Below are 19,623 nucleotides of genomic sequence, written 5' to 3'. Positions count from 1 at the left end.
AGGAAGAAAAAGACCGGGTTTTTCAATGTATCCGCGCTGACCACACAAGGACAGAAATATTCTTCATTTATTGTGCCGACGCGTTTCATGGCAGATCTGCCACTTCCTCAGGGCCAAAGAATTCTGTCCTTGTATGGTCAGCGCGGATACATTGAAAAACCCGGTCTTTTTCTTCCTCCTTTGTGACACTGGTATCTACGTGAGTCTGCAGCAACCACTGGTTCCTTTCACATTCTACAAGGGGTTGTGACTGTTCACAACCTGTAAAGGTGAGTGCACTAACCATGTATTGTCACCCAAAAAATCATTTTTATCGCCCTATGTGCACTCTCTTTCTTTAACTTTAAAAATAAATAAAAATATGCCTAATGTTATGAGTTCATTTTCTCCTTCACCTCTGATGTCTGATGAACTCCCTCTGCAGGTGAAAGGAGGTAGTGAAATTGATCTGGATGGGAAGAACCTGTCATCTGAACAAGTGGAGTGTGATTGGACATCCGGAATTTCTGAGTGGATATAGGGCAGCCGACGCCCTGCAGGGTTGCTAGTGATCCTTTCTGCTCTGAGCTCTGGCATCCAGTTTAGTTCCTGTCTACTAAAAGCTACGTTTTTGCTCTGCTATTTTTCCATGAGATTTTGTCTGTTTACTTAGTGTTTATGTTCAGCCTGCCCTGGTTGGGACGGGCTGAACTCCATTTTTGTCTCTGATCAGTTGATCTCTTTGCTCTGTCTTCAGAATATACCTGAGTGCTGATATAGTGATTTTGAAGTCTAGTGACTTCAGGGCCTTTTCTATCAGACGTGTTGGACATTATTTTTGGCAGGGTTTTTTGCGTGATTGCAGCCAGCATCTTTTCTGTCCTTTCCTATCTAGTTACTTGGGCCCCATCATTAGCTCAGCCTGTCTTTCTGTCTGTGTTTGTGTTTTCATCTGTTTTTCACCGACAATACATGTTGGGGGCTGTCTATTGCTTTGGGGTCTGCTCTGGGGCAGTTTAGATTTCCCCTTTCTTTCTTTAGGCTTATTTAGCTCTCCGGCTGTGATGAGGGGTCTAGGGCACCATAGGAACCCCCCCACGGCTACTGTTAGTTGTGGTGAATAGGATCAGGGGTCTGCAATCCGCTAGCTACCAACCTCTCCGGTTTTCTGGACTTAGCTTGTGTTTTTGTTTTTTCCTCCTCCGATGACTCATTCATAACAGCCTAAATTGTATTGCATATTTTAACAAATATTTAATAGGTTAGCGTAGAATAGAGCTGGCCAATAGTGTCTACAGTGTTGTGATGGTGGCTTAAAAAATCTTTTGGCCAAAACAAAAGCTGCCGGCTATATGTGTGATCTGGTGTTGAGAACTGTTAATGTGTGATTGTTGAGAAGTGGAGTTTTTCCAAGAGAGGGCGTTGGGACTGTGGACAGTTTGAGGGGTGGAGGCGGGGCTGGGGTGGAGCCTGGGCGGAATCTAAAGGGGGCCCAAAAAATTTTGCCAGTATGGGGTCTCGAAATTCCTAGTGGCAGCCCTGCGGTGAGGGGAGTAAGGGGGGGTTTATATACCTAAAATAAAATACACAGCAAGTACAATAAACATGAACAATGACAGACTAGCACAGAAGAAGAGATGACCCTTCCCTTGCGAGCTTGCTATCTACAAGCATGCTCTATTCTATGTATGACATTTTTGAGCTTTTCTATTGGACTTGGAAAAAATGCATAGTACAAATGTAACAAAATAAAAACACCACACCGCCAAAAATGCTTGTAAAAAAAACAAACACTATGAAAAACGCTTGAAAATTATGGCGTATATATTAGAATCATTAAAATATTCAGTATGTGCAGGTAAAGGAGACTTTATGACTACTGATAAAACATGTTTGTCAAATGTTTCTAAGGGTATATTCACATGGCAGATTTTTTAAAGAAATTTCTGGGACTGTTACACATGTCTGAATCGGGTTTGTAAAAATGTATGGTACATGCTGCAAAAACAATCCCACTGTAATTCCCATGTAACATATGACATCATCACTATGTTTCAGTTGATGAAATTACTCTAATTACCCTCCATTTTGAACGATACTTAAACCCCACGCCATTACTAGGGACTGCAAAACATGGAAATGTAGAACATTCTCTCTGATACACTTGACAGTACATGCTGAGCTCTGCTGCATACAATGCCAATAAAATATAATCAGACTGGATTCTTCCGCTCTTGTATGTAAGGATAATTTCTTTGTAACGTGCTCGGCTTATTATACTCCTAGCTGGGGTTCCATAATATTGCTGTGGAATTGTTCTTCATTGCGTTCATCCTCCTACCAAACATTTGAATTAGTTTTGTTTTCCGGCAGGTCACACTTGATACATTGCCTTCCTAAACAAGCCTTGGGTCACAAGTAAACCCTATCATTTTTCCAATGGCACAAAGGCAGAGAGAAATCCTTCACGAAAACAATGACATTAATACGTTACAATTTCTTTCTGTCTACTCCTTATCAAAGAGACAATTATAAATGTAAAAATGAACGGGTTGCTGCACAGTCAAAACAAATTATGTCTAATTAACGTGCATTTTGGTAACCATTTTAAGATAATTAAAAAATAATAATAATTTTCAACCCCGTAATCTATTCCTTCTTTGTGAGAAAGATAGACTTTTTCTATACACAGTAACACCTTGACAAGGAGAAAAATCAGCGATCCACTCTTGTAAGCTTAATGGGAGAGAAATTGCTCGATTTGCTATTTTAACTTGTAAGGCCCCCAGGAATTATACAGCACATGATAATCTAATCAGAACTAGGCCTGTTCCATCACCATGATAGGGAGGCACACAGAGACAAGATGGAAGGGCAGAATTACATTCACCAAACACATAAACCATTAATTAAATTGATGCGCATTGTGATTAAATATAGCTTTTCTGGCATAGCAATGCTTTATGTAATCTCATGGAGTGTACTCTCAGAATCAACGTTGCATTACAAATTTTATCTATGAATGCGACTAAAGCTATGTTTCCACTATGAGCTTTTGGTGATTTTTCAATGTTGCAGATTTTCTGCACCCATTAAGTAAAATAGGTCATTTGCATTTTTTCGAAACTCACCAAAAACTCATTGTGGGAACGTAGCCTAAATGTTGAAGCTCAACTTTATCAATAGTGATGAGCGAGTATACTCGTTGCTCGGGTTTCCCCGAGCATACTCAGGTGTTCTCCGAGTATTTTGGCGTGCTCGGAGATTTAGTTTGCGTCGCCGCAGCTGTATGATTTGTGGCTGCTAGACAGCCTGAATACATGTGGGGATTTCCTAAAAAAAACAGGCAACCCCCACATGTATTCAGGCTGTCTAGCAGCCGCAAATCATGCAGCTGCGGCGACACAAACTAAATCTATGAGTACGCCAAAATACTCGGAGAACACCCGAGCAACGAATATACTCGCTCATCATTGGGTTTTTGATTATGGTTTTTTACATGTGTTTTTATTGCATTTTTGAAACTGCATTTTTTCACATTTTTGTCATGTCAGGTTTTAAATTAAGCTGCTTTTTATACTTCCTGGTATTTGGCTTTGACAAAACTCTGATGTGCTAAAAATGAAATTTGGACATGACTGTATTTCTGCAGTGGACATGCACTAAAAGCGCATCTGTGTTTTTTTTATGTACAGATTTTAAGCACCTTATGCCATTCTATGGGAGAAATCCGCACAGGAAACTCAGTGTACCCACAAGAGAAAATGACATTATGCAAATTTGAAACACGCATCGCAGGTCAGTTTATGCCTCATAAATAAAATCCCAGTGGGCATGAGATTTCAATACATCCCAGTTTGCTAGAACTGTAAAAAGGCTAAGTTCCCAAGATGAGATTTTTGGTGAGTTTTTACACTGCACATTTTTGAAAAAATGCATATAACCTATTTTATTTAATTGGTGCAGAAATTTTGCAACTCACCAAAAGCTCATATTGGGAATATAGGCTTGGATACGTTCCCACAATGAGCCTTTTGTGAGTTTTTCGATGTTGCAGAATTTCTGCACAATTTCTACACCTAATTAGGTTACTTGCCTTTTTTCACTGTGTTTTTGTATGCATTTTTTTAACATGTGTTTTTATTGCGTTTTTGATGCAGAAAAAATATGAACCATCAAAACCTCACGAAAAGCGCATTGTGGGAACGTAATGCAAGGTTATGTTCACACGTTATGTTTCTTCCGCAGGCAAAACCTGCTTTCTTGGCAGCAAAGAAGTAACGTAAAAAAGCAGGTTTTGCTGAGGGTTTGCCATATTTGTGCTGTGTTTTTGTGTCTTGCGCATGCTGATAAAGTTTAGTGCATAAAAAAATAATCTGATTCAACTTCGTCAAGTTTTGGCGTAAAAAACGCAGAAAAATCTGATACCTGCATTTTTGCAGATTTTTTTGCACTACTCATTGCTTTCAATGGTTTAAAAACGGTGCAAAAATGCTGAAAGAAGTGATATGCTACATTTTGCAAAAACGCAAGTTCTTTGACAAAACAGTCAGGAAATGAAAAAACAAGATGTGTGCATGAGATTTCTGATATCTCATAGACTTTGCTGGTACTGTGAAACGCAGCCGAAAATTTGTATAAAAAAGCTGCAGAAATGCAATTTGTGAACATAGCTTTAGAAACTACATTTTTTTGTGTCAAAAGCTCATCATGAGAATTTAACCTATAAATGTTGCCAAAGCAATGGAGTAAAAAGGAGGGGGAATGAAATCCATATACGTTCCTTCTTTTTATATACATTTTTTCTCATACTATTTTTAATTAAATAAGTGTCACAATAAATGTGATTATATATATATATATATATATATATATATATATATATATATATATATAGAAATGATGCCATGTCCATAGGCCATCATACATGCACGGGGGAGCCTTGGTCATTCTGGAGCTTTACTACTATCGGACAAAGAAAACCACAGCTAGGCCAAATTTATACATGCAGTTTTATCTGGCCAAAACCAGATATAGACCCTTTAGAAAAAAAAAAACATAAGATCTCATTTGTATAGTAGTTTTTAATATTGCACGTAAATAGGTCCCACATTGCTGTTGATTAGTTCTAAAAGTGGATCCATAGAATGAATTATCTACGGGAGACACTGAATTTAGTGCTAATAGCTCCATATAATATACATCCTCTGATGTAAGGCACTCTGTTTTTAGTTAACTCCATATACGAATATCAGCATTGAAATATAGAAGAGGGTGATTACATCTATTGACTAACATTATCTATGTATTATTGAGGAAAAACAAATACTTCTGTATTTGCTTCAAAAACTGCATGTAAGATTTCACACCTAAGGATTCACATGCTACAGATTTTGTTGCAGAAATATCTTTAAGTGAAAATCAGTTCTATTCATCTGAATTCTGGATGTTTTGGCAGCAAGCACATGCTTTTCTATACGTGACATTCAGATGAATGGGACAGTTGCAGATATTGCAGATATTGCAGCATTACAATCTGCATCATGTTACTTATTTAAACAAATACTTTTTTGCAACTGCTCCTAAAGAAAACTGTGTCTTCAGTTCTGTATGCAAAATCTTCTTACATACATTTTTTTTCTCTATTGATTATCATGCCAGAAGCTACGTTAATCCTATTCTGTTTGAAAAAAATGTATCAAATACGTACTTAATGTCTGTTACAAAAAAAAAAAAGCATTATGTGAATGGCACTTCATATTTTCCTGATCGCTATTATGTAACAATTGACTGATGAGGATTTTAAACACAAATAGACTCTCTACAAATAGGGCCTGTGTGATCCCAGGGTTACAGGAAACGCTTCTTCCTATTAAAATTAGAATGAAGCGGAATAAGGAGGTATTTCAGTCCTTCAGCTTTCACACAGTTTTAGTCCTCATCAATGTAATAGCCTTATTGATATTCCCAGCATGCTGGTAAGGTATCTAAGACTTTAGCATTTTATAAATTATAAATTGTGCTTTTAATTCTGTCTATTAAACAAAACATTGCGCAGTTTTCTTTTTACAACACAAGAATAGGCAACGATCGTGATACAAAGATCTGATAATTAAGTAAAAATTGGAGATCCCCAGCCAGTCATAACATTAATTTGTATGTGGCTTTAGAAATTTTTTAATTATATAATCAATGCTAATATCATTGCCAGCTAAACTATGTAGTTATCTATACTATTTTATCTCACAGTCATGTTTATTAATTGATAAAATTTAACTGTATCTGTAAAACTGCAAAGAACTTAACACAAACGGGATAAGAAATAATTGTAAATGCGCATAACAATGGGTCCTCCAAGTCCAATAAGAATATTAAGTGTCCCCTGTCACTGACAAACATGATCTGTGATTTTTCTGTTATGTGATATAAGAGTTTGGTTTATTGAAAACATAATTTATAAAATTAGTATATATCTCCTTTATCAGGTTAAAATACTACATCTAAATACAGTATTCTGCAATGGCCCAAGTCTCCACGTGAATGGAAATAAGGGGATAATAAAGTGTCAAACTTCCAGTGTGGAATAAATACATAATAATATATGAAACATCCACTGTGGAATAGGAGAGTAGAAGAAAAGCAAATCATATATATATTTTTTATTAATTATTTCTTAAAAGAGCTCTAATCTGAAAGAACATAACTTAGAAAATTGATGCTTATAATTACTTACATATATATGGTGGAAATACGTAAGATACAATATTCATGATCCTGGCAGATGTTGTTCTGGACTTCCTGACAGTTATCCCTTGTAATAATTCTGTAGTTTGTCTCCACCCAATTTGATATGAGAAAACAATAGCATATACTCAATTACACAGTCAGCTGAAAATGTGTCATTTTCCTTTTATCTGTGGTCTCAGATATTGTTATTGTTATGTGTTCTAGAACGTTTAACTAAACAAATGTGATGTGCATGTATTCTTTTTATTCTTTTCAAGCCACAGTGAAGTAGTTTGGTTTCTGGCTGTGCTTGGCCTTCCTGAATCCTCTGCTTGTAAGCTGTTGTGATCCCTTTATTCATACACAGTAAAACCTATTTGAGATGAGCACCTAAACCTAAAGGTAAAAATGCCTTTCTGGAAGGACAACCCTCCTAAAGAAGAGTTCCTTATGTTCCAAAGATTGGGGAAGTGAAAATCTGACAAAGAAAAAGGTGGTGGTCTTTTCAATGAAGTGTTTTCTTTTAATGTTTAACTATGCTACAATAAAGTCATAGTATGGGTTTTTTTAATGTTTAACTATGCTACATAAAGTCATAGTAATTGGTCATCACATTTTTTTCAGAAATTAGCATAAACCATTTTAGTATAGTGAATATGTACAAGTCAGTAAATTTACATTTATGACATTCTAATCTGATTTTCTTTCTCAATCATAAAGTGCTGTTTGACAGACAGTCCAGGATGGCCTGCTTTTTTCCATAAAAGCAATTTTTGCAATATAGCCATCTGTTTTAACTGTTTATTAATTCTAATCAAAGTATAAACTATATTGCTGCAAGAGGGTTTTCATGTAATAACTGATTAAACTGATACAAAAAGCAGCTAACAACACAAGAGAAAACTGAAAGTAAAAAGGGCAATCAATAAATAAACCCAAATGGCAAAAAGAAAACTGTGTGTTCAGTAATCTCCCCCCAAAAATGAAAAGCCTAATAAAAAATTAGTACCAGTCATATTGACTTTTAGGTAGCACCTCTACTTTTTGTTTTACAACAACAAAAAAAAAACAATTGAAAAACTGAAGTGGAATGCAAATTAGAAACTGGTCGAGGAACAGTACCATATTATGGCAAGGAGGAGAGGATGCCAGGAAAAAAAACCTCTGTATGAAATCTTAGAAGCAGAGAGATATAGTAATGACTTGGGTATGTCAACAGGCGCCCTATTATGGCTCTGTATAAAATGGAAAGATATTACACTTGTATCCTTGAGGCCTAAAACTCTTAATTTGCCTTTTGAGTTGAAAAATTTTTTAAAACTAAATCTGCCTCCTCTGCCCGCACAGGAGGGATTTCAGGGTGGGTAAAGCTGGCAAAATATCTGATTAAGTATAAATGTTCCTACTTATTAGATGAATATCGGCCAAACCCACGAATTTCAGTGTAACTGGCGAGCCATACTAATGTGTAAGGGGATGTCCTTTTGTTCTCCCAGTAGATAAGAGGTGTCTGACAGTGTCTTACTCCCCTCCCCATGAGGAGAACACATCCATGCTCAGCTGAGCATGTGTAATTATAAGGGGGGTCAGGGAGAATAGATGTTGCCTGACAGCTATTTAAGGTGTATGCTCACATTTTTTCATTCACTTAGTTTATACAGCACCAAGAACGGTATTATGAATGAATATAAACAATTCTTCCCTGTATTACCATATCATACAATGTGGTTTCTAAGCAACTTCATGAACATTTGTAGTCAGAAGATTTGTGAACAAGTCTAGTCATGGTGTTCAGAAACAGCATGGTGCATTTAGACTAGCCGATTATTGGGAATGAGTGTTCCTAAGAACACTATTGTAGTTTCCCAATAATCGGCCTGTCTAGACAGGCTGCCAATCACCTAAAGAACAGGTAAAGCGCTCACTCGTCGGGTGAAATAATTTCTAAGCTTGCTTAAAAATCATCATTCTTAGCAGCACACTATCTTATTTACTCAGGAAATGTGCTGCCAAAAATAATGGCATTGTACGGAAAGCGTCATAAGCCTGTGCAAACAGGCTGTTAAATTACCACAAATTGGCTTCTATGCAGCTGATTGGTGGCCGTTTAATGGCCACGAGTTGACGAGTCTAAATGCACCTTAACAGTATGTGCAGAAATATTTTTTTTGAGGAAAAGCTTCCTCTTTGGGGAGTTCTTCAAGGAGCTTTATTTTTTCCAGAAACGTTTTCTAAGGCAGAGTATTTTTTGTATCCTTTTGTTTGGCAGTGTCTAATTTGGAGGAGATTCTACTAGATGCTGCTTCAAAGAAGTGGCAAGCATTTCCTTTTTTCTACTTTGGCGTTTTTCAAACGCTGAAGTGAAAAAAAAATGCTCAGAGAACAGAATACATGACCAGCAAAGTGGTTTTACAATAGTAATCAGTAAGTAGAGTCTTTTAAGCATTTTGAAGCAAAAAAATTTTTCAGGTTTTTTTGGAAGCAGACTGGCTCCAAAAAAGTTCAAAACCTCTATGAGTACATACCTTTAGGCTGCTTTCTCACTATGAGCTTTTGGTGAGTTTTTGATGCTGCAGATTTTCTGCATCATTCCTGCACCCATAAAGTAAAATTTCCCCAAAAACTTGTGGGTACATAGTCTTAGGATCTGAAAAATGTCTATTATGATAATAATAATAATAATAATAATAATAATAATAATATTGCAATTATGGGTTTTGGTTTCATTATGATTTCTAGAGTATATACTGGTACGAATCTGCTTAAATCTCCATAATCACCCTCAACAACAGAGACTGTAGATATTGATTATATTTTTCCCATGTGGAAATATTATGGGACTTTCAGGTGCTGGTTTAAATGTGTCCATGCATTCGTCTGACAGCTATCTTTCCCAATTCCCCCATAAACATGAATACTCCGCTCAGTCAACTCATATGATAGGGGTTTATTTGCAGAACAAATTAATTTGTTAAATTAATGAATACACTGTATGCTTTTCTCGCTTGACTTTATCTGTTGGGGGACAGTCGAGAGACCCACATATATATATATTTGATAGTTATAGAATCACAGAATCATAGAATGGTAGAGTTGGAAGGGACCTCCTGGGTCATCTGATCCAACCCAGAACAAGGGGGCATTCTCTTCGTTTGGAGGAAAGACAATTTCTGCACCAGCATAGAAGAGGGTTCTTCATGGTAAGAGCAGTGAGGCTCTGGAATTCTCTTCCTGAGGAAGTAGTGATGGCCAACTCACTGAATGAATTTAAGAAAGGAATGGATGCTTTTCTTGTGAGTAACAGTATAGAAGGTTACGAATAACAGAATATTATAGGTAGATGGTTGACCCAGCTTAGGCCTGTTTCACACATCAGTTTTTTTGGTCAGTCAAAATCCGCTAAAATGGTGGATAACGGATCCGTTCCTGTACTGACCACAACGTTTCGCACCGGACCGTTATTTTAACGGATCCTTCAAAGGAAGAATTTTAAAGGAACCGCTGCCTGGGGAAGGAGAGAGAGAGAGAAAATTTTTCAGCCGCCAGAACAGAGTTTAGGGTTAAATTTGCGGCTGAGTGAAGTCTTTCGGGCACGCACAGTGAGAAATGCGGATCCAGCCGCCCGAAAAAACGTTGCATGGTCCATTCGGGCATGTCGGCGGACGTCAAAATTTTGGCAGATCCGCAAAAAAACAGATCCAATGGATGGCCATCCGTCAAGATCCGCCGGTAATGCAACTCAATAGGAAAAAAAACGGATCCGCCAAGAAAAATGGCGGATCCGTTTTTTTTGCAAAACGGCGGATTTTGACTGATGGACACAAACGGATGTGTGAAACAGGCCTTAGGGGAAGGAATTTTTTTCCCTATGGAGAAAATTGGCTTCTATTCTGTGGGTTTTTTGTCTTCCCCAGGATCAACAATGCAGAACAGCTGCACTAAAAATAGGATGAACTAGATGGACATAAGGTCTTCCTTCAGCCTTCAAAACTTTGTTACTATGTTACTATGTAACCCCCTGCTCAAAGCAGGATTCATTAAATCATCCCAGACAGATGTCTGTCCAGCCTCTGTTTGAAGACTTCCTTGTATTGCACAGGTGATAATTTAATCACCTGCACAGATAATGATTCCAGCACCTTGTGCAATGCTAAGGAAATCTCAAAAACACGCATGGTTTGCGACTCTTGAGGAATGTAGTTTGAGACCCCTGATCTAGACTGTATGCTTCTGTTAATACATCCCAGAATTGCATTTGCCTTTTTTGCTGCTGCATCACACTGTTGACTCATGTTTAGTTTAGGATCTTTTAGAATACCCAAGTCTTTTTCACATGTTCTGTTGCTTAGCCCTATTCCTCCCATTCTGTATATGCTTTTTTCATTTTTATTGCCCGGATGTAGTACTTTGCATTTTTCCCTGTTAAAAACTATTCTGAAGAGTTGCTGCCCACTGCTCCAATTTATTTATATCTATTTGAATCCTCTCTCTCTTCTCTAGTATTAGCTATCCATCCTAATTTTGTGTCATCAGCAAATTTAATCAGTGTACCCTCAATTCCTTCATCTAAATCACTGATAAAGATGTTGAACAATACAGGGCCCAGAACAGAGCCCTGTGGTACCCCACTTGAGACATTCTTCCAACTGGATGTGCAGCCATTTATGACCACTCTTTGGGTCCGATCACTAAGCCAGTTATGAATCCACCTAACAGTTGCCTTGTCCATTCCATACTTAGTCCTTTTTTCAATAAGGATGTTGTGAGATACTTTGTCAATTGCTTTGCTGAAGTCAAGATATAGTATATTTACAGCATTTCTCTGATCCACCCAGTCAGTGATTCTGTCATAGAAGGAAATTAAGTTAGTCTGACATGATTTATTAGCTACAAACCCATGCTGACTCTGGTTAATCACTTCATTCTTATCCAGGTACGTACATACATGTTGTTCAATAATTTGTTCAAAGATCTTTCCTGGTATTGAAGTTAGACTCACCGGCCTATAGTTCCCTGGGTCCATCTTCTTCCCCTTTTTGAAGATAGGAACATTTGCTCTTCTCCAGTCTTCTGGGACTTCTCATGATCTCCAAGAATTTTCAAAGATTATGGAGAGTGGTTCACATATTTCTTCTGCTATCCCCTTCAGTACTTTGGGGTGTAATTCATCTGGACCTGGAGACTTGAATTCATTTATGTTAGCTAAGTATTCCCTCACTATCTTTTTGTTTATAGATAGCCTGGATTCTTCTATTCCTTTAATAGAACAGTGAAGATCAGTTGATGTTACACTTCCTTTCTGAGAGAAAACAGATGTAAAATAGGAATTTTAAAGTTCGGCCTTCTCAACAACCTTTCTTACCATTTCATCATTTTCATCTTGCAAAATTCCTATAGCATCTTTGACTTTTCTTTTACTTTCGACATATCGCCCAAATCCTTTTTTATTGCTTTTGACGTCTCTTGCATGCCTTAATTCATTGTCAGCTTTAGCTAATCTGATGCGTCCCCTGCAGGTTCTGCAGACAGCATTATATTCTTCTTTAGATATGACTACATCTTTCCATTTCATAAACATTTCTTTCTTCATTTTTAGCACGTGTTTAAGTTCTGTGTTCATCCATCCTGGTTTCCTTAAATGCTTCCTATTCTTCCCTCTTTTCAGAATTGTTAACGATTGTGCTTTGAGAATCTCATTTTTCAAAAGTCGTCTTATCCTGTTGAATATTTCCTGACTACACACAAGAAGGACAATTCTGAATTATTTTAAACTATGTTTTTAGGGACTATTTTTAAGTTAAGGGGTTGTCCATCTTTGTAGACATTTTTTTCTCTTACTTAAATAGAACCTGTCAGCAGGATTGTGCTGAGTAACCTACAGACACTGTTGGTGTCATTATACTGATTAAAATAATACCTTAGTTGATGAAATCCATCTTGTGGTTGTTGTTTAATCTTTACTTTCACTTAGGAGTTAATGATATGCTTGTGCGCTGGTGTAGCTTGTCAGAAGCCATACTGATTAAAGCGAATCAGAGCACGACATGAGACCCCCACACAGTGCACCCCGAAGTATAAGCATATCATTAACTGAAAACTGAAAATAAAGATTAAACAACAACCACAAGATAGATTTCATCTACCCAGGTATCAATTTCATCGGTATAACAACACCAACCTAATACTGTCTGTAGGTTATTCAGCACAATCCTGCTGACAGGGTTACTTTAAATGGGGCTGAAAATAATTTTTGAAGGTTGGTTTTAATTTAAAATGTGACCAGACTTGTCCATCAGTCTCCTCCAATAGAAAACCTCACATGAGAAAACTACTTTTTTTTAGTGGACAAGACTGATGGACAGGTCTAGTCACTGCTCCTCCACCAGCAACCATTGTATGGACTGGAGAACTGTGCAGTCTGTGAGGAAAGCTACACTAACAAGAGCAGGAGAAGGAGGAGAACCTGTCCTACCGATATAATATATGTGCCTATATAATATATGTGCCACAAAATTATGACCCCAAAACATTTGATAAAATAAAGATAATGTGGCAAATCCTGTTATCTCATTCTGCAGCCGGCAATAGACAGTGTAATACAGCGGCTATAGGAAGCAGAAGGTGCAACAATGAAACCCAATTGCCAAAAATATTTTTAGCCCAATTGAATGCATTTAAGTAAGAAAAAAATGTCCTCAAAGGTAGAAATCTGCCTTAGATTAATTAATGGTAAATAGGATCTGGAATATACTTGCAGACTGAAGGTGTGAAATCTGCTCTGCTTTCTCTATCAGCAGCTCATATAGTGCAGCCTCTTGATGTAGCACTTCACATGATATTAAGCTTCACAGCTCACATTTCATGTCTACCACTACTTGTTTCCCACTAAGTCTGCATGTCGAGGAAGAACAAGAACATTAAAACACTTCTCTGCGTGCTATAGGGTGACAAATTTTTACTAAGATTTATAAATGTTACAGTATTCATCTACATTTAAAGTCATTGTTACTGTAAAGAAAAAAATAATTTCCTTGTTTAGTAAAATAGTCTACGCTAGCATACCAAAGCCCACTGCTTAACAAATGTACCATAAGTGCATTAGCTGAACTGTAACATTTAGCAGTAAAATAAATATTTATATAATCAAAAACCTGTAAAAAATGCAAATTTGAAGAGATTTGGTAGCCAGCAGTGTATCTTTTGATAAGATGTTACTATAAAGCCTTTACTGAAGATTAGAACGCATTATATGAAATAGGAAAGATTTACTCATTCATTTAGACAGCATAATATTACATTAATCCATTAAGGACCAGGCAGTTTTTCACTTTTGCGCTTTCATTTTTTTCCTTCCCTTTTTTTAAAAGCCATAACTTTTTTATTCCTCAGTCCAGACATCCATATCAGCCAAATGAAGAAAAAATATCCCAAGTGCAGTGAAATGGTGAAAAAAAAAGCAAACATTCCACCATTGCTTTGGGGAGAAGGCAACAACTGTTGGTACAATTCTCATATTAGAAAATAGTAGAAAAACAAGATGACTGTCAATCTTCCACGGTCTGGGGCTCCATGCAAGGGCACACCTCGTGGGATAAGGATGATTCTGACAAAGGTCAGGAATCAGCCTAGAACTACATAGAACTTTTAGGTATCAACTCCACTCGTCGTGTTTGGAGGAAGAAGGATAATTAGAACCCCAACAACACAGTTCCAACCGTGAAGCATGGTGGGGGAAACGTCATACTTTGCTGGTGCTTTTCTGCAAAGGGGACAGGATGACTGCACTGTATTGAAGGGAGGATGCATGGGATCATGTAGTAAGAGATTTTGGCCAACAACTTCCTTCCCCCAGTAACAGCATTGAAGATGGGTTGTGGCTGGGTCCTCCAGCATGACAATGACTTGAAACACACAGTCAGAGGACCTAAGGAGTGGCTCCAAAATTATATGTAAAAATCATACAATATGATTTTCTGTATTTTATTTTTAGAATCTGTCTTTTACAGTTGAAGTGTACATACGATAAAAATGACAGACCTCTCTATTCTTTGTAGGTGGGAAAACTTGCAAAATCGGCAGTGTATCAAATATTTATTATCCTCACCGTATGTTTCAAAACAATTCAGCTTCTGATGTGTAGACTTCAGTAGTTAAAAAACATAAATTATTGGTATGATTAAAACATAAAGGTACAGTGTACAAAAAAAATTCACCATGTTTCAAACGTAAGGCCCAGACTATGAGCACTCTGATGTCTAAAATGTGTTGGTTAATTTTTTTGCAGTTAAGACAATTTAGCATGATATATAATAAACAAACAAAATGTGTAATATACAAGGCTAGGTTCACACTAGCAATCTGATTTCCATTATTGTGTTCTCCATTTCGAATAGAATGATAGCATCTTTAGCAAGAAATGAATCGTTATACACACTATCGACTCCAGACGGACCCCATTGACATATAATGTTATCCAGCAGGTTTTCTTTAAGGTGTCTATAATTTACAGAAAAAGCTGCATGTTGTCCTGTTTATTTTAGTAAAAATTAAGGAATCTGTGATGGAACCAAGCAACAGAGGCAGCAGCACATATGCGAACCTAGCCTATTCTTGTCAAAAGGCAAAAATATAGAGTGAAGCTGTGATACAAATAAATAGAAATATATCTACTGTTATTTGTATTTGGAGAGTTGCCCCCTATCACCTATTTGTAATTGTAATATGTAATGGACCATCACTTAATAGCAATTCTAGATTGAGAGGCTAAGGACCAGGGAATCCATGAATAAGTTATTCGTATGAAACAAGGCCTGAAACATCAATCCACTCAATTAAAAAACTTATTTGAGGAAATCAGAACATATCTAAGTTTAGAACTTTAAATCTGTCAGTCTCTCAATAGGAGATTCGGCTTCCCCAGAAACAATTTGGTTTCAAGAGTTAACAAATTATAAGGTACCATAATCTCAGTAAGGCCGGTTTCACATTTGCGTTAAAGGCCGCAGCGTCGACCTGCGCACGGCCGCCGCTAAGCCCCGCCCCTAGCCGCGCCTCCGCCTGTAGCTCCGCCTCCGGGTGCATGACGCTGCATGCGTCATGCGTCCCTTATCTTTATCACTGAGGACGCAGGCCGTGCGCAGTATGCGTTTGGCGGCGCCTACGTCCTTTTGACAGTGCGCCGAGTGCAACCAAATTGCAACAGGCGCACCGTCAAAAGGACGCAGGGGCACAGAAATTATTTATGCAGGGGCACAGCATGGGAGATATTTTATTCATGGTGCAGTATAATTATATATATATTCTTAAGGGCACAATGTCAGGAAATCCTGCTGAAAACAGAGAAGAGGGTAGTCTGCAGAGACAAGATCTGGGAATGAAAACTCATCATGGTGTCTGTGCTACATGGAGATAAAAGAGATGGGAACAACTTCAATCAGAGAAGAAGTCATCTATAAGGTACCCAAGAGTAAATGTCTGCTTGTGATACTGCCTGCGCCTCATCAGTACTATGGTCCCTATATGGTCCACAATCTGATGATGACTATTAACAACAACTACCAGTATCTCATTATCATTTTTAGGCCACATTCACATGTTCAGCATTTGGTCAGCATTTTACCTCAGTATTTCCAGGAGTGGGTGAAAAATGCAAAAGTGGTGACGTGTCTCTATTATACTTTTTCTCTGATTGTTCTGTAAGGAGGTTGATCAGACCGCGGGTACCTGCATGCCGGGTCCAGAACTAAAAAGGCTACATCCTTCCAGGTGGAAGCCTGAGAGAGGCGGACCTTCCCCTGCTGCAGAAAAGAAGAAGGACAGAGACGGAACTTCCTGCTCATGCAGGAGAGCCGGGAAAGCGCGCACAGGAGCAGAGGGATAAAAGGTAGAAACGCGCCAAAAAGTTCAGTCTGGCGCAGGCGCAGAGCAGAGCGGAGGACAGCGTGCTCTGCTTCCCCCACAAGAAAGTACCGGTTTGGTGATGGGCTGTATAGAAGGAGCCCCCATCGCCTGCAGATTGGAGCCGTGCCAGCAGAGCGGAGCTGTGCAGAGCTGTGCCAGCAGAGCAGAGCTAAGCCGAGTGCCGTACTCGGCGATAGGCCGGAGTCACACTACAGCGAGATACGGCCAAGTCTCGCAGGTTAAAACCAAGCTCTGGCGCCGGCACTCCGGAGCACAGCGTGCAGCTCCATGTATTGCTGTGCGGCTGCACGCTCCGCTCCGGAGTGCCGGTGTCAGAGCTTGGTTTTAACCTGCGAGACTCGGCCGTATCTCGCTGTGTGTGATCCCGGCCTTATAGTGAGTACCGCAAACGCTCTGCCCAAGAGTGACCGCATACTTGACAGACCCCTGCATACAGGTCCACTGTTTGTGGACGACCAACTGTCAGCTCCCTGCTACTCTCCACGCTAGGAGGTGACCCTAGTGAAGGCAGAGACTGCACTGTGAGTGCGACACAGAGAGAGAGAGAGACGGCTAGGACAGAGCCTCGCCATCAAGGACTTGTGTACACCGCGGAGCGTAGTCCCGGTCCGGCGGTTCCCCACACTAGACTCAGTACCATGATAGATACGTTAAGCACGGGAAATCTTCCTGCCTCCCAGAAACTTCGCCGAACCGTCCCGTGCCCCTGCTGTAGCTGCCACCATTAGATCCCCGCCTGTTACAGACCTCACCGAGACGTCACGTGCCACTGTTGTCAGTGCCACCGTTGGAACCCTGAGGAGCTACACCCAAGAAGATTATAGACTGATAAGTTTCACCTCTTTATTACTGAACATTCGTTTGTCCCTGACCTACCCTGCCACTCTCCCAGTTCTGCCCCATTCCTTATCATCACTCTACAATACCTCACTCCCTGCGTGGAGTACATTCTGCTGTAAATAAACCCGTTAACCCTTGATCTGCCTGCATCCCGTCACTGCATACCGCGTTCCTGCTTGATATCTTCCACTTCCACTCCTGGTTTTAGCTTACAAATACTGATGTAAAATACTGACTACTGAAAGTGTGAATGCAGCCTTAAAGACATACTGGGAGTTGTAGGTTCATGAGATTCAATTGTATATGGGGTGACCTGACATTGCACTTGATTGCTGTGCTAAGCTGAGTGATTTATTCATGTATTGATGGTGGTTAGTGGTTCTGGTGCTGCATTCATGTACTGACGGTGGTTCTGATCTTATAGATATGTAGCAATCCAAAATGTGAAATCATGGCTATGTTAAAGCTTAAAAATGATCAAAACTTAGCGTTTTGAGATTATGATAAGGATTTGGTGAGATTCTGCTCAGTTTTTGCTCCAAAAGTTCAGTATAAGTTAGCGTATGTTCACACTTATTTTTGGGAGCAGAAACTGAACAGAATCTCTCTAAATCCTCCTCAAATACTCAAAACTTGTTTCTGGTGATGCATTAATGTACTGATGGTGGTTTTAGTGATGTATTCATATAAGTATCCCTTTACTTTTTTGCTGCCCTTGAGATCAATTCAGTATGGCATTGTGGCCCTTGTTCCAAAAAATGTTGTGCAACCCTGTTTGAAAGCATGACACACCAACAAGAGGCAAAAGCAAGCTGCAGAGTCAAAAATCTTGATAAAAACGCATGTTAAGAAATTGCACACAAAACACAATAAAAAAATGCAAGTGAAACAATTTTGCAGCATCAAAATTTCACCAAAAGCTCATCATGGGAACGTAGCCTTAGGCCACGTGCACACGTTCAGCATTTGGTCAGTATTTTACATCAGTACATGTATGCCAAAACCAGTAGTTGAACAATCAGAGAAAAATTGTAAAAGAAACACGTCACCACTTCTGTATTTTTCACCCACTCATGGTTTGAGTTTACAAAATACTGAAGTAAAAACTCACTAAATACTCAAATTGCCTTATGGGATTGGGTGGAATACATTTAATTAAAATGCTAGTCCTTTTAATACTGTTGTTTTTGCTCCAAATTGTCCTGAACAAACAGCACTCACAGTTTTTTAGATCCTTAGATAAACTGATATTGAAATATATTTTGGATGGAGGAGAAAGCTACATTAGCTTAACAATATTAAGTAAGATTAAAAGGAGATGGTGGATTGACCCTACAGAAATTTTAATTATATTACAGACTTTTAATCTTATACGTTAATATCATGTTTTTGGCCATCAGACTTCAATATAACAAAGGCCTACCAAGACATAAAGTTAAGACATTGGTGGCAAATTTGGAAAAACCGCAGGAATGTGACTAATTTACAGAGACCAGTGAAGTAGGCTGGTCTTCCTGGCAGACCATGTAACTAATATCCTATATTTTCTTTGATAATTTGTTAAAGTAATAATGTATGGCTCCAGCAAGAAGCTTAGGAAGAGATATGCAGGAAACCAAAACTAGTATAGGTACAAATAATGCAGTTATTCTTCGTAGCTGATGGCCTTTGCCATCCTATGCATGCCTGCACTGAAACCAAAAGCATACAAAGTTTAATTGTTCACAATTAGAAAAAACTTCTGATTTTATTAGCATTTTCAGAGAGTATTAACAATATACAGTAACGTTAATGGATAATACAAAGTGGCCTGACTCTCTGGAAATTAGCTTGCTGCAATTTTTTTGAAATAGGAGGTATAAAGGGGGAAAGTAAGCAGCACATGCCACTATGACAATCTTACAGCTCTGTACAAGGTAGTGAGCATGAGCCCTTATTTTATTATGTTGCTCATTTAGGTACTGCAGTTATTACTATCTTTGGCCATTCTCAGTTGTATCATAGCAAAAATTGACTTTAGTTGAAGCTGCAGTTTGTTTAATTTTAGGATTACATGTCTGTAACAATAATGTAAAAATATCATGTATGACTTTTCCAGAACATTCCAGAATCTTCCATTCTCTACACTCTCTAGAATGATTCATAGCAGTACAGAGC

The 19,623-nt window shown here is 38.5% G+C and overlaps 1 long non-coding RNA gene across 1 annotated transcript in view; it reads left to right on the top strand.

Moving 5' to 3' along the window:
* LOC141095655 (uncharacterized) overlaps positions 1-19,623 on the top strand; it is a 244,238-nt gene that overhangs the window by 213,511 nt on the left and 11,104 nt on the right. Inside the window, exon 3 of the long non-coding RNA XR_012233444.1 lies at positions 3,675-3,777. This is a non-coding gene — a long non-coding RNA (uncharacterized lncRNA). The remainder of the gene's footprint in view (positions 1-3,674; positions 3,778-19,623) is intronic.

The sequence above is a fragment of the Dendrobates tinctorius genome, unplaced genomic scaffold (genome assembly GCF_039654945.1).
Source record: "Dendrobates tinctorius isolate UK_male_01 unplaced genomic scaffold, ASM3965494v1 ptg000070l, whole genome shotgun sequence".
Lineage (NCBI taxonomy): Eukaryota > Metazoa > Chordata > Amphibia > Anura > Dendrobatidae > Dendrobates > Dendrobates tinctorius.
The sequence above is the reverse complement of the archived record's forward strand: the minus strand, read 5'-3'. Positions and strand labels throughout refer to the sequence as shown.